The sequence below is a fragment of the Panthera tigris genome, chromosome B1 (assembly GCF_018350195.1).
Source record: "Panthera tigris isolate Pti1 chromosome B1, P.tigris_Pti1_mat1.1, whole genome shotgun sequence".
NCBI classification, from domain to species: Eukaryota; Metazoa; Chordata; class Mammalia; order Carnivora; family Felidae; genus Panthera; species Panthera tigris.
The window spans coordinates 24,818,658-24,831,646 of NC_056663.1; the positions used below are offsets into that span (position 1 = coordinate 24,818,658).

Below are 12,989 nucleotides of genomic sequence, written 5' to 3' on the forward strand. Positions count from 1 at the left end.
TCCAACAAATGGAGCCAAGTTTTTAAAGTTCAGGAGCATTACGCTTAAGATTGCATTGGGGAACATTCTGCCCCCTATCTGCTCACAAGCAACAGCTCAGTTTTTATGAATGCAGTTTAATCTACCTTGTAGAAATGAACAGCAAAACACAGGAAAGCATCAGTCCATAGTAAGTGAGGGTCTGCACAGTGTATTAATAGTTGTTGCTAAGTGCATTATTTAAATATTATTCACAGTGTATTCTCTTAGGTTAATAGAAATCAAAGAAGTACACAGAAGGGATTCAGCATTACATAAAGTGTCAATGGTGAACAGCAAGCAGAAAACTTGCACCCAGATACAAAATAAACGTGGGTTTAATGTCTGCAGTAACCTCTTAGAAAAGTTAATGGAAAAAATATGTCCTCTTAGAAAAGTTAATGGAAAACATATGTCCAGAGACTAAGTAAATTTTCAAGAATAAAACTGATTTATTTCTAGTCTATGTTGCTTCCATCTGAAGGAATAACACTGATCTGTCAGAATTAACATGGAACGCCTCCTTTTCCTGTCTCTCGAAATCATTTGAAGTCTGCAATGGAGATCCAAAGTCTCACCAAGTGCTCCTGACCCTGGGAATGGCAAACATGCAGGGGGGAGCTCGTAACAGGTGGGTGTCTTGCATCATGCTGATTTTTTGCAAATCGTGAAGTCTCTAGGATAAATAAAATAGGTAATTCATGGAACCTTGACATGAGTTTACTTACTAGAAGAAATAAGAAACTTCGTCTCTCTTCCTGTTTTTTAATGACGTTTTCCTTACTTTGCTCTGAGATACAGAAAAAGAGAGACAGAGACAGACACAGAGAGAAAACCAGACTGGGCAAAGAGGGACCCTGAGCTGCAATTCAGGTCAGGCAACAGCCGGAGCTAAACACATGGAGAATCTGAAGCTAAACATCTTGTCAACCCTGGGATGGGCATGGTCCCGAGGAGGAAACTTGGCAGCTACAGACACTATGTCAGAAGCCCAGATAGGGCAAGTCTTACCTTTTTTGAGATCTGAATAATTTATCACGTTAATCACTCTAGACATGGAACCCCTTAGAAATTTCTTGAGTAGCTCTCAGAACACATGTGCTCCATTTGTGAATGCTATTAATACCTCATTTGTATAGTAAGGGAGTCATTTTATCTGACTATACACACAGGTCCTAAATTTGGAGACTGACAAGATTAAATGTGGTAGAAAATGGACGGCCAATGCAGTGAAGAGGAGAGTCACCTACTCTGTGAATCCTTTCCCGTGTTTCTCTCTTTCTCTTCTCTCATTATCTCCTCCATAAAATAAAGGTTTAAGCAGCAGAAATCCGCCCTTAGAACTAAACTTAGACTGGAGTTGAAGAGTACGGTGTGGGACCTTGCAAGTAGGACAAAGTGTTCATTTGCGAAGGTGGTGCGAGAGTGAATTCAAATGTCAAAGACTGTTGAGGAAAAAAAAAAAGAATGCACTGATGCGATTCTATATGGGGGAGTAGGGATAGATCTAGCAAAACCCCTGAAGTCATGTGCAGAATCTAACTATTTGAAGATTTTACTCTCAGCACGGTCTTATTCAAACTACATAGTTTTAAAACTAAATTTTTGGGAGCGCCTGAGTGGCTCAGTTGGTTGAGCGTCTGACTTCGGCTCAGGTCGTGACCTCCAGGTCTGTGAGTTCGAACCCCACGACAGGCTCTGGTGCTGACAGCTCAGAGCCTGGAGCCTGCTTGGGATTCTGTGTCTCCCTCTCTCTCTGCCCCTCCCCTGCTCACACTCTGTCAATCTCTCTCTCCCAAAAATACACATTAAAAAAATTTTTTTAATCAATAAATAAAATAAAACTAAATTTTTTGGTAGTGTAAAAGATGGACTGAAAAAGACGGAGTAAGAGCAGAGAAACCATTAGGATATCAGTGTCAGGATTCAGGTGAGTTGATGAAGACAATGAGGACAGCCAAGAAGACATGATAAGACACAGTGAGACACAGTGATCTTTAGCAAATGAGTGAATGAAAGGGATGAGAAGTCAAAGTAGGTCTAAACTTTCAAATCACACAGAGATAGGAATGGGAAGAAGAGTATCCATCTGGAGGGAAATATCATATGCCTAATTTTAGACACATTGAAATTTGAGGAAAACAAGTCAACTATCAACTACGCATAGAAAAAAGGGACAAGACTGAGGAAAAAGGTTTTAATAAACCGTCATCATGTTGAACAAAAGAAATACAGTAAGTTTTAAAAATATACATTTCAAATTATTTGATTTTTCCAGTTTATACCGAAAAGAAGATAATGGACCCATAAAGATGCCATTAATAATGCTTTTTAATTTTTTTTTCATATTTATTTATTTTGAGAGACAGAGAGAGTGGGGGAGGGGGAGGGAGAGAGACTGAGAAAGACAGAATTCCAAGCAGGCTCCGTGCTATCAGTGCAGGCACACGCACGTAGCTGGAACTCATGAACTGTGAGATCATGATCTGAGTCAAGATCGAAAGTTGGACACTTAACCCACTGAGGTACCCGGGTGCCCCCATTAATAATGCTTCTTTTAAAAAGCTCTGCCCAAGCTCATTTCACTTTTATTCTTGCAATCCTTAAATTTCAACTATCATTGTTTTAATTAACTACGACTTAATTATTATTTCACGTTAGAATTAGTCACGTTTTGTAATTATACTTTCATATGTAATAAATCAAAATACATATAAATACAATTATTAACTTTCCACTTGGGTTGCATTACAAGGTTGAGACATAAATATTTGAGATTTGATAACTGATGACAGGTTTTAATATTAGTTCCATTTAATGCATTCTTCTTACCTATAGTACCATAAATTTGCTCTCACCCTGACATTTATCAAATTAATAAACAATGAATACAATGAATTTAACTGTTGGAATTAAAGCATTTTGTTTTTTGGTTTTTTTAAGTTTATTTGTTTATTTTGAGAAAGAGAGAGAGAGAGCGTGCACACGAGTAGGGGAGGGGCAGAGAGAGAATCTCAAGCAGTCTTCAGCTCTCAGAGCCCGACAGCCTGATGTGGGTCTGCATCTCGTGAACCGCAAGGTCAGGACCTGAACTGATATCAAGAGTCAGTCACTTAACCAGTTGAGCCACCCTGGTGCCCAGGTATTTTGGACATTATATGTGTATCGAATACTGGCTGGAGACACTAACCGAAATTACTATTCAATCCATGTAAAACAAATATTTTTTATTCTTTTTTTAAAAAGGTATAGACAGGGGTGCCTGGGTGGCTCAGTCGGTTGAGCATCCGACTTCAGCTCGGGTCATGATCTCACGGCTTGTGAGTTCAAGCCCCACATCGGGCTCTGTGCTGACAGCTCGGAGCCTGGAGCCTGCTTCAGATTCTGTGTCTCCCACTCTCTCTGCCCCTTCCTCGCTCATGCTCTGTCTCTGTCTCTCTCTCAAGAATAAATAAAACATTAAAAAAAAAATTTAAAAAAAAAGGTATAGACAATCCTCTATGTGTAGCCCATGCAGTTGATTAGAGCAATGTGATTGACAAGCGATTTTAATCATTTTCAAGCATAAAAAATGATTTTAATTATAAAGGGGTAATTTCAGTAATTCATTTATGCTGTAAGTAAAGATTGCTATTGATTGAAGTAACGTAATTCAAAAATATAAAAAGGTTACTTCTAGAAATGGAAAAATGTCTTTTGAAAAAGAATCTAAATACCCATATAAATCCAATAATAGATTTATTAATGGATTTATTTTACAGCACAAAGCTGATGTTGATTTGCTAATCCATGTGCACTCATGCGGCCTTCTCTAAAGAAAATCTAGTTAAGGGGCGCCTGGGTGGCTCAGTCGGTTAAGCATCCGACTTCAGCTCAGGTCATGATCTCACAGTTCATGGGTTTGAGCCCCGCATCGGGCTCTGTAATGACAGCTCGGAGCCTAGAGCCTGCTTCGGATTCTGTGTCTTCCTCTCTATCTCTCTGCCTGTCCCCTGCTCACACTCTGTCTCTGTCTCAAAAATAAATAAACATTAAAAAAAAATTTTTTTTAAAAGAAAATCTAGTTAAGCAGAGAGAATTTGTTATTCCTCAGTACTCTTTTCATATCCATTTCCTCTGTAAAACAAAAGTTTTGCTGAAGTCTGACCAGTTAAATAATAAATGTGCACTAAATGCTAACTTGTAAAATACGGGTGTTGTATTTTAATGCAGAAGAAATAACAGAGGATGGATATGTGGTGTCAATGTCTGAGAATCTTGAGAGGAAACCTGGGGACTTCTGTAATCTGTATATCCATGTGAAAAAAACAAAACTCGCACATCAAATCTTACAAAAAGTAACTCCGGATGAACTGTAGCTCTCAGTAAGAAAAGCAGTACAATAAAGCTTCCAGAAGATAATACAGGAAACTATCTCCATTGCCTTGATATAGGGAGACATTTTAAAATATATATGCAAAAAGCATTATCCTTAAAGGAAGAAATCCGAGACATGAACCACATTAAAATTAAGAACATCTGTTCATCAATATATATCGTACAAAATGCATCATGCTACACAAATAACCAAGAAAAGCCTCAAATGAGGTATGTTTAAAAAAAACTCATGTAAATCAATAAGAAAATGGATAGCCATCACGATACGAAATGGGCAAGAGGGACAAAGAAGAGACTCACAACTGAAAATGTGCTCAAACTTTATACTCATCCGGAAGATTCCAATTCCAGTTTCCATGAGACATCACTACATATGCACCAGCATGGCTAAAACTGAAAAGAACGACATCACCAATCACTAACAGCATGAAGAAACGGAATCAATGCCCCTTGCAGGAGACTGACTGGGTGCAGCCATTTAAAAAGAGCATTTTAGGGGCGCCTGGGTGGCTCAGTCAGTTAAGCCTCTGACTTTGGCTCAGGTCATGATCTCATGGTTCGTGAGTTTGAGCCCCGCGTCTGGCTCTGTGCTGACAACGTGGAGCCTGGAGCCTGCTTCGGATTCTGTGGCTCCCTCTCCCTCTACCCCTCCCCCAGTCACACTCTGTCTCTCCCTCTCTCAAAAATAAATAAACATTTAAAAAATATTTTAAATAAGTAAATAAAAAGAGCATTTTATTCACTGCAAGTCTGAACAGACATGGAACTCAAAAATCCTACAATCTTCTTCTAGGTATAATACCAACAGAAATATACATATCTACATACACGTATATATATGCATAATAACTCCAATTAAATATATTTCCAAGGCAGGGGAAACTAAACCGTCATTTTAGAAGTCAAGTTGGTGACTACATTTAGAAAGAAAAGGGGTTTAATATTTGGGAAGTGCTTCTAGACTGTTGTCAACATTCTATTTTGACTCGGGTAGTGGTTACATAGCTTTTCACTTCATGAGAATTTATCAAACTGTACATGTATATTTTTTGCGTACTTTGCTGTCCGGAGGAAAGGTATTTCCAAACTAGAAAATGTGTTTAAAATGTAACAACTTTGCTTTTTAAACAAATATGGATCTCTCTATTTGCACATAAAAAGGAACATTTGTTGCCTGTATGGGCAGATATTTCAGGTTTACAAAATATACAATTCCTTCAGTGCCTTATGTGGAATATAGAAATCTAAGTGAACTCACAAAGCAGAGATCTATGAACTGAATTTCACTAATTAAAAGGATAACTGTGACATCAACAAAGCTGAAAAAGAATTTCCTCCTTGCCAGCTGGAGGGCATCTGAGCCCTTATCCATATTTTATCTTCTCCATAGAAATTTGTTTAATTTGTTAATTCCAAAAATGAAGGACCTTGAAAGCCCTCAACCTCAATGCTGCATTGTTTTTGGAAACTTGTATTAGGAAAGTTATTTTTCCTCTGCATTGTTCGATAGAAATCCTGCTTTGCAAAGAATTCAGGTCTTAGAGTCAAGTGCCTTTGAGAAATACAAATTAGTATTTTTAGAGGCCAAATTCTTTTCATGTCAGAGCCTGATGCTGATAAGCAGCCGATAGGCAGCCTGAAAGATTGTATTTAGTAGATTCACCTGAGTCCACCAAAGTGCCACATACCTCTGGAACTTCTCATGAGGTTAACTGAGAGCTCTTAGTTTTCCTGGATGCGATTGGATGCATCAGGACCTATACTTGTCTCTGAAGTGAGACCAAAGACTGAAAATTCTGCTCTGAGCAAAGCAAATCAATGTGAAAAGCAGTCTCTTTATTTTCTGGATCCCATGGGTAATGGTAAAATGTTGAGTGAAAGAGATGATGAAAACCTTTCTAGGTTATTAAACTGCTTATATTGCCCTTGAAACAGGGGGCCCAAAGTCAGTTATTTCTGTAGGACAGAAAGTAAAAGTCTGGGCTTTGAATTTGGGGCTTAATAGAGCATTAAGAAATAACAAGGTAAGTGAAGAGCCAGCCAGTTCTTGGGCAGGAGCCAAAACGGTTATTGGAAGAAATCAGACCCTGTCCATAGGAAGCATTCAAGCCAAAATGAAACCAAATTGACTCCCTGGACTGGCCCAGGCTTGCAAAGGAACAGAATCCGTTGTACTTTCCAGAGTGGGCCACAACCAAAGCAGCAAATAAAAAAGTAGATTCCATGGCCTTTTTTTTTTTTTTTTTTGTCCATTACATGTAGTCTGCCGTGGTACAGAACTGCATAAAACATAAAGAGAAATCTACTGTCATTAAAGAAAACCCTGAAGTGGTGTAAGGGAATGCTTGGTCTGGCTGGTAATTCCGTCCTTAGTGATTATCAGGCTGGCCATTCCCAGATGAACCTTTTCTCCAATTTATAAGTTACCTCACCTTCCAGCTGCCTCTCTGGAAAGAAAGGATGTATAATTGGGAAGAGAAGCTCCTCTGGAGACCCCTCCCAAGTAGTCAGGGTAAGGTACCTCCTCAGTATCTCGGCCCATTAGGGGCTTGCACTTTCCTGTCTGAAGGCAAGATATGGTGGCAATTTGCTTTAGGGGGCTGAAAGAGGAAAGTCAGCAACATGCCAAGCACTTCTCTGGATGCAGCAAATTGCCGGAGATTTTTTTTTTTCCCCCTGAATTACTCCCAGGCAATTGCTGTAAATCTCTACTATGGAAATACAAGCTGAGCCTTAGTGTACAAACTCATAACCACCCACGGCAATTCTTACAACAAACAAGTGGAGGTTTACTTGGTACGCTGCAATATATACCCTCCAAATGATACCTCATGCTATTCAAGATTTAAAATCTTTTTTCAACTCCACCAATTAGAGGTGTTATTATCGATTTATATAGTTATTTCTTTAGGCTTACCCACAGGTCTACCATTTTCAGAGCTTGGCATTTTTCTTGCTTCCCAGAACTTCCTTCAGGGGATCATTTGTCTCCTTCCCAGACCACATTTGTTAAAAAAAAAAAAAAAATCCTTCAGTAGAGTCTCTTGGTCATAAACTTTCTCAGTTTTTATTTATCTGGAACTGTCTTTATTTTACCCTCATTCATTGAAACATTTTTCCCAAGTCTATAATTCTAGATTGATATTTTCCCTCAATCTTTTAAATATTATTCTACAGCCTCTGGCTTCTTTGTTTGCTATTGAAAAGGCATCGGTTTAACTACCACTCATTTATGTGTCACCCACTTTTCATTCTGACAGCTTTCAAGATCTTTAATTCTTTTTCTGCAGTATCTGTTTTACATAGATGGAGTTTATCTTTATTTTATTTGGTGTACATTTTTCCTCCCATATCCAAGGCTTAGTATCTTTAATAAGTACTGGATATTCATCAGTTTTTATGTTTGTGTTTTTACATATTATATATTTTCCGTCATTTTTCTCTCATCATTGACTCATGGAATTAAGATTATACCCATATCAACTTGTTTCTATCTTCCAGTTCTCTGTTCCATGGAAAACAAGAAATAAATGGCCCACTCAAATTAGAAAAATTCAAAGAGAATGAGGCTGTATATAAAGTGTCCATTTGAAAGCTGGACAGATGAAGGCAGACCAGGGTACACACAGCAACCAAATCTAAGCAGTAGCAAACCTGTTAACATCCTAGGTCCTAAGGAACAAGGAGATGGAGGGAGGTTCCAACCCTTGGAGAGACATCTGTATATTGCAGTCTGCCTTGTGATAAGCAATGACTTTCTGTGGAAGAATAAAACTGGAATGAGTCACTGTGCAGAGAGAAATCAGATGATTAACTACCTTTCCATCTTTCTTCTTCCCCCACCTCCACCATCTTCTGTCAAGTCTCCACCCTGACTGGCTCCAGCTAAAAGCAGAGGGCATGGAACATAGTCCTTACAAGTCAGCCTGGCACAGGCAACAAGGGTGGAGTTTCTCCTGACTCTCTCATGCTTGTGGGTTTGTTTGGTTTTTTTTTATTGTGGCTTGTGTTCCTTGAAATATTAACTGTAGGAGTCGTTTGAGCCTGCATTTAAATTCCTTTCTTCCAGATTAAGTTTGCCCTTGTTTACCTAGGTGACAATCAACCTTTTTTGGGGGGGAGGGGGGGAGAACTTCTATGGCCTGAATATTTATATCCCCCCCAAATTTTTATGCTGAAGTTTTAACCCCCAAAGGTGTTGGGATTAGTAGATGGGGCCTTTGGTTTGGAAGGTGTTTAAGTCCGGAGGGTAGAGCTTTCATAAATGGGATGAGTGCCTTATTAAAGAGGCTCCAAAGAGATACCTTGCCTCCTGGTGCCATGTGAAGATACAATGGTAAGTCTGTGACCTGGAAGATGGCCTTCACCCACTCATGCCAGCGCCCTGATCTCAGACATCCAGCTTCCAGAACTGTGAGTCATAAATTTCTGCTGTTTATTAGAAGTCCCCCAGTCTGGGGTATTTTGCTATAGCAGCTCGGACAGACTAAGAAAATTGGTGCCAAGAGTGTGGTTGCTGCTATCACAAATACCTAAAAATGTACAAGTGGCTTTGGCACTCTATTATGGGCAGCGCCCGAAGAGGCATGTTTGGAAAAGCCTATGCTGCTTTGAATGAACTCTTAAAGGCAAAGCTGGGGAGGGCTCAGAAAAGGAGAGCTGTAGAGAAAGCCTCAATCTATAAGAGAACATCTAAGTGCTCATGAAAAAGATGTCGGGGGGAAATAGTAATGGTAAGGGCTATTTTGATGAGGTCTCAGATGGCAGGAAGGAACATGTTATTGGCAACTGGAAGAAAGACGACCCTTGTTATCAAGTGACAAGGAGCTTGGCTGAATTGTGCCGTGTCCTTGTGTTTGGGGAAAGGTAGAACTGTGAGTAATGAAATTGGATATCTGGCTGAAACTACTTCCAAGCACAGTGTTGAAGGAACAGCTTGGCTTCTTTTGAACGTTTACGGTCAAATTTAAGAAGAAAGAAATGATTTGGGGACAGAGTGGTTAATCAAAAAGGAAACAGCACTTAAATATTTGGAAAATTCTCAGCCTATCCATATTGGAAGAAGAAACCACGCTCATCAGAGAACACAAGGGTTGTGGCCAAATTGGATAGAGACTGGTGCACATCCACCATCTCAATGGAAACTAGGAGTTATTCATCAAGATGGTGGGGAGATTGGTTTAGATGTTGATCTAAACAAGCCAAAACCTACTTTCTAAGGCAATGAAAGCATGACCCTGAAGGCATTTCAGAGATCTTCTGGGCTGGCCCTCACACTACCCATCTGTAGAGAAGAGTAGAAGGCACCTGCAGGGGGAAAAAAAAAAAAAAAGGCAAAGGAAGAACCTCTACTGTCCAGGGCCACCTCACATCCTGGGTTCAGCTCCAGAATTTCAATTGTGGCGCAAAAATCCTCAACTGCCCGGGGCTCGACACCCACGATGTGGCTGCACCTCCGGGGGGCGCCTTCTCCACCAGCCTGTGGAGCCCAAGAGCCCTGAAGGTACAACTGCCTCCACCTGGATTTCAAAGTGTCCTTGAGAGCCTCCACCCAGGCAGAGACCTGCTTTGGGGGCAAGACGATTGCAGAGCCCCCCCCCGTGGGGTATTGCCCACCGGGGCCATGGGAGCAGGGCACGGTCGCCATGAACCCCACCCACATTGGTAGATCTGTTGGCCTGCGATTCCAGCCAACTGCAATTCTGGGGGCTCAGCTGCAATGTGGGGCACGGAGCCAAGGGGGATTTAGCGTTGTTTGCCTTGTTAGGTTTTGGTCTCCCTTTAGACCTGTTGCTGCCATCCCCCTTCTGAGTGGCTTCGCTGTCTCCGCTTTGCTCCGCCGTTTCGGAGCTGCATGCACCTGGAAACAGTGCTCCTCCTTCTGACAAATAAATGATCAGAAGGTCAAGAGTCTCCTAACGCTACGTCACAATGTGTCATTCACTTCACTTCATCTCTTCATTCTGCATTTCATCATCTCAGGGCATCGCAAGAGGGAGGGTGAGTACAGCACAATAATTTATTGTACAATTTTACTAATATCGTTAATATCTTACTGGGGTTAATTTTTAAACTAAACTTTATCTTGGGTCTCTCTGCCCCTCCCCCACTGGCATTCCGTCTCTCTCTCTCTCTCAAAAATAAAACCATTAAAAAAATTTCAACTTTATCTTAGGCACGTATGTATAGGAAAATACGTGGTATATAAAGGGTTTCAGGCATCCAGGCAATTTGCCTTAGGATGAATGGTATCTTGAGTCTCCCTCATACTTGCTTTCGATGATATGTGGATGAGACTGGATGAAGACTTTTAAGTTGATCCTGGAACAAGTTAAGATTTGGGGCGCTATCCAGATGGAATGAACGTATTTTACATGTGAAAAGGACATGAATTTTGAGAGGCCGGGGTCAAGATGCTGTGGTTTGAATATTTGTGTCCCCATCCCACCCTCCCCCCACCCAAATTCACATGTTGAAATCCTAATGCCAATTCTGACAGTCTTAGTAGGTGAGGCCTTTGTGAGTTGCTTAAGCTTCGAGGGTAGATCCCTAATAAATGGGATTAGTGCCCTATAAGAGAGGCTCTAGAAAGATCCATCCTTCATATGAGGATTTAGCAAGATGACTCTATGAACCAAAAAGACAATCCTCATCAAAAGGTGACCCTGCTGACACCTTGACCTTGGACTGACTTCCTAGCCTCCACAGCTGTGAGAAATACTTAGTCAGTGGTGTTTTGTTAGAGCAGCCCCAACAGACTAAGCCGGGAACACTAAGCAATCTAGCTTGAGTTTGTTCCGGCCATATAGGGGTTATGAAATTTGACTACTCTGTCTTATTTGTGCAGCCCAATGAAGCCACCAATGTTTGACAAGTCTCTTCAAGGCTAACGCTACTTTCTTCTGTTTTTCGTTTTCAGCTTCCTGGGATGTGATTGATAAATAGAAATTGGATATATTTAAGATATAAAATTTGATGTTTTGATACATGTATACATTATGAAATGACCGCAGAGTCAAGCTAGTTAACATATCCATCACCCCGTCTAGGTACCATTTGTGTGTGTGTGTGTGTGTGTGTGTGTGTGTTGTGAGAACACTTGAGATTTACTCTCTTAGCGCATTTCAAGTAGACACTGCAGTATTGTTAACTGTAGTCACTATGCTGTACTTTAGACCTCTGAACTCAATGTTTAGAAAACTGTTAGAATTTGTACTTTCTTATCATTTCTGTTCTGTAAGGAATTCTCTTGGTTTCCTGCCCTCCTCACCTATGCTTTTGTTTTGGGGGGTTTGTCTGTTTATACCTGTGTTCAGCATTTTTAGGAACACTGTAGTATAACAGTTTCTCTGAACATCCTTTCTGCCATAGTGCTTGAGAGGAAACTCCACATTCACCTTTTGAAATTTGGTAAATGTATTTGATAAATATGTTCTGAAAAAAAAATAAAAATGACTGAATTCCCACTCTATTGTGAGAATTATATATTTTACTACACATAATAGCCAAAGGAAAATTATTTTTGAGTCCATAGTTCCTTCTTTGTTTCTCAAACTGATCTTATTTTGCAATGATTGGACTGTCCTGACAAAGAGTTCCAGACGGTCATAGCTAATGCTTATGCCCTCCAATCACAAGGCTGTAGTTCTCATTTTCCCCCATTGGTTGTGGCTTTTCTAATGGTTCCACCTTCTCTGTGGTGGCGACTTTCAAAATGTGAGCAGAAGACTGTCTGGTTCAAAATCACCTGACACCCTTATGTAAGTAAAGATTTAGGGCCTAAAGGCTAATATGGATCATTACATTTAGGAAAAGATCCAGGAAATCTTCGTATTCATTCAGCCTCTATATGACCAAGAGTCACTGAATTATAGGGTAAGAATTTTTACGCAAGCACCTTCATTCTCTTTCCTACTAGGTCCCTTGGAAATCGATTTAAATATTGTTAGGAGGTAACAATCATGACTTCCTGTAGAAAGTAGGAACTTCTTTTTTTTTTAAATAGTCATAAGTGGTTTTTTTTAATATATGAAATTTATTCTCAAATTGGTTTCCATACAATACCCAGTGCTCATCCCAAAAGGTGCCCTCCTCAATACCCATCACCCACCCTCCCCTCCCTCCCCCCCCCATCAACCCTCAGTTTGTTCTCAGTTTTTAAGAGTCTCTTATGCGTTGGCTCTCTCCCACTCTAACCTCTCTTTTTTTTTTTTCCTTCCCCTCCCCCATGGGTTCCTGTTAAGTTTCTCAGGATCCACGTAAGAGTGAACACATATGGTATCTGTCTTTCTCTGTATGGCTTATTTCGAAAGTAGGAACTTCCAATAGTCCTGTGCACTTCCTGTTCCAAATGATGAAATGCTCATTTTCAAATTCATCTCTCTTTTTTTCTATAAATCATACGGATATTATTCACACTCTAAAATTGAGAAGCTATGTAAATATCACTAATTTAATATGGTACCCTACCGGTACATTTTAAAAAGATAAAAATCAGGGGTGCCTGGGTGGCTCAGTTGGTTAAACTTCTGACTTCAGCTCAGGTCATGATGTCATGGTTCGTGGGCTGGGCCCCACGTTGGGCTCTGTGCTAA

General features: G+C 40.2%; 1 protein-coding gene and 1 long non-coding RNA gene across 4 annotated transcripts in view; one reads left to right on the top strand and one right to left on the bottom strand.

Moving 5' to 3' along the window:
* Positions 1-446: 446 nt before the first annotated feature.
* LOC122237851 lies at positions 447-10,267 on the bottom strand. Of its 2 annotated transcripts, XR_006216543.1 has the most exons (5): positions 10,183-10,267; positions 8,050-8,153; positions 7,313-7,386; positions 4,696-4,788; positions 447-694 (listed from the first exon to the last, which is right to left on the bottom strand). It is a non-coding gene; the product is annotated as an uncharacterized LOC122237851 (long non-coding RNA). The 2 variants fall into 2 exon arrangements; XR_006216544.1 differs by lacking the exon at positions 4,696-4,788.
* Positions 10,268-10,310: 43 nt separating this feature from the next.
* DLC1 (DLC1 Rho GTPase activating protein) overlaps positions 10,311-12,989 on the top strand; it is a 560,457-nt gene continuing 557,778 nt past the window's right edge. Inside the window, exon 1 of one of the 2 annotated variants that reach the window (XM_042983066.1) lies at positions 10,311-10,395. The gene's annotated coding sequence lies outside the window, so the exon portion shown is untranslated. The remainder of the gene's footprint in view (positions 10,396-12,989) is intronic. The other variant, XM_042983079.1, reaches the window with a different exon arrangement.